Source organism: Choloepus didactylus, chromosome 2, assembly GCF_015220235.1.
Source record: "Choloepus didactylus isolate mChoDid1 chromosome 2, mChoDid1.pri, whole genome shotgun sequence".
NCBI classification, from domain to species: Eukaryota; Metazoa; Chordata; class Mammalia; order Pilosa; family Megalonychidae; genus Choloepus; species Choloepus didactylus.
This window is the reverse complement of record NC_051308.1, coordinates 75021220-75024074: the sequence shown is the minus strand read 5'-3', so window position 1 is coordinate 75024074 and position 2855 is coordinate 75021220. Positions and strand designations below refer to the sequence as shown.

Genomic DNA, 2855 nt, shown 5'->3' with positions numbered 1-2855 from the left:
ACAATATTTATTATATCCAAAACACTTTAGTTCCCCTTCTTCCTTTAGTTTCAGCTTTCGTCACTAAGGAACAAATGTAAATATTTAAAAAAATTTATTTTTCTGAAACATCATGTAAGCCAACAAATCAACTGTATATGGTAATTGAAATGATAGAATTATATTATTGTTAATAATAAATGAGTTAACCTTTATTAAAAACTTTGTATGGCCCAGCCATGGGAAATGCATCATCTCACAATAACATTACTGCAGAGCTCCTATTATTATTCTGGTTGTACAAATGAGGAAATTAAAGCTTATAAACACTAAGGAATATACACCCAAGATTATGTAGTTGCTAAGGTATTCTACCTATCTGAATCTAAGAGTCCATATCATTTTCCACTATAATACACCATTTTCTGTGGAGTTCAGTCATTTAGTTATTTTGACAGTCTGTATTTCTTGAAATATTTGAATGAAAGATGGTGAAATCTTAAGTCACTGAATAATGGTAGGTTTTGTACTTTATTTTTGTTATGAGGCACCATCAAGCATTTGTTGTTCTTTTCTCCCATTTCTGTACCCAAGCAAGCAAAATTTTTAGAAAAGACCATGACAAATAACTGAATGTGGTCTGGATCGATAAAGCAGCTGCTGTAAAACAGCCTTGGGCCCTGGAATTTCTGCTAAACTATCAGCATCTAATGTCAGAGTGTTCTTTGAAGGATGAAAGTCAGACTGATATCTGGAAAATAATTTTCTTATTGTATGTAGCTGATTAAATTTGGTCAGTTTTCCAAATTGTTTAATAAGACAACACAAAATGTGATTACTCATCTCTCCTGCAAACAGAACAATGATGATTCACAGAATTTTGAAGGTTTTTTTAAAAGGGAAAAATATCCTTGTCAAATAATAATTACGTATTTACATCTATGGAAATTTGACATATAACAAAGTGGAATATGACTCTGTTTATAGGTTTGGTTGTGGTTAATTATTTAATCACAAAGATATGGAAAACTTTATTAAAATGAAAAGAACACATATGTTTACCTAAAAAGAAATATCCAGGTCAATTCTCTTATTTCATTACAGGAGACAAAAAGAATCAAAAGGGTAAAGTGAATAAATTTATTTCCTCATTAGAGGGCAATGAGTTATAGTAGAAAGAGCGATGAACTAAATTCTTGATACTTCTGGATTTTTGCACTGTGTAATCCTGAGAAGTCATTTGTCTGCTCAGATTCCTCTTAAGTAAAAGAGTTTGCCTAGATATTTCTTAAGATCTTCTAAAGTTCTAAATATCTAAGATTTCCTTTAGTACCATTTTTATTTTGGTCCATTTAGATTAGCGAAAGAAGTGATTAATAAGTTGTTCTCCCTGTCAATAAATTACAGAAATTATTTCTTTTTCTAATGAAAAGAGAATTTCATGCCAGAATTATGTCTTATTCCTATCATAACTGCCAATGCCCAGGGAAATGGTGGGAACAAAGCCACTGAAGTTCATTCTGACACATTTCACACTTAAAATTATGGATTTGCTCTTGCAATCTCTTTATTTCCATTTTCCTTCAGTATTTGTTATATTATTCCTAATCTGTGAACTTTAATTTACAGAGATATTAGTTGAATTTTTACTCTTAGGTAAAGTGACTTCAATATTGTACCTCCACAGTTTTCTGTTGATGCCTAAAGATAATGAAAATCATTCAACAAAATGTACCTAGAGCATGCAAAGACTTCTGAATTAAGAATAATAGATTAAAAGGCAAGAGCAGTGCTCTTATAAGTACTTATAAGTGCTTTGGAATAGTACAAGGAAGATCAGCATGGCCCATCTGCAAAGATGATGGGGAAATATATGCAGAATTCCCTATTTAGGTACCCAGTTTAGGGTTTCTAAATCCTTTTCCATTAAAAGGAAGAATGGCTCCTTTAAGGATGGCTGATTTCAGATCTGTGGTAGAGAATTTGAAGATGACCCTAGGACAAGTTATTCCTAAAAGGAAGAAAATGGTAGCATTTGTGAAAAGCACAACTCAGTTAATGTGAAAGGGATCCCACTAGCCAAAGGTATAATGATTTGTTATTCAAAAAGAATAATAAATGCAATTGTCTAAAACAGACTGATACATAAACATCCATAAGTTCATGCTGATTTTCAAGTAAATGAGAGAAAGCCAAATGACAGTGAAGCAAAAAAATCATTGGACACAACTGGAAATCACTAGGGCACTTACAATTCATTCTTTCCTTTTCATACTAACTGTTTTTCAGAGTAATCAAATAATGAGAAGAAAAGTTATTTTCCTTATATAAGAAATTTAGCTAAATTATTAATGAAATGATAGAATTAAAAAATAACTGTTCTGGTTTGTTGATGCTGCCATTTTGAAAAACACCAAGAATGGATTGGCTTTTATAAAGGGGATTTATTTGGTTACAAAGTTATAGTCCTAAGGCCATAAAGTGTCCAAGGTAAAGCATCAACAATAGGCTACCTTCACTGGAGGATGGACAATGGCATCTGGAAAACCTCTGTTTGCTGGAAAGGCACGTGGCTGGCATCTGCTTTCTCCCAGGTTGCATTTCAAATGGCATTCTCCAAAATGTGGCTCTTGGGGCCTTTTGTCCTCTCTTAGCTATAGCTCTGAGATCCTTCTGTTTGTGAGCTCTTTTTATAGGGCTCCAGTGATTAAATCAAAGACCGATGCTGAATGAACAGGACCGCATTTCCATGGAAACAATCAATCAAGAGTACACACCCTAAGCAAAGGTGTCACTTGCTGTTGGGTGGGCTATATCTCCATGGAAACACTTAATCAAAAGCTTTCAACCTAATCAACACTACTACATCTGCCACC

The 2855-nt window shown here is 33.2% G+C and overlaps 1 non-coding gene across 1 annotated transcript; it reads left to right on the top strand.

The window, feature by feature from the left end:
• Positions 1-1768: 1768 nt before the first annotated feature.
• On the top strand, positions 1769-1872 carry LOC119528318. Its single transcript, XR_005215626.1, has one exon. It is a non-coding gene; the product is annotated as a U6 spliceosomal RNA (small nuclear RNA).
• The last annotated feature ends 983 nt before the right edge of the window (positions 1873-2855 follow it).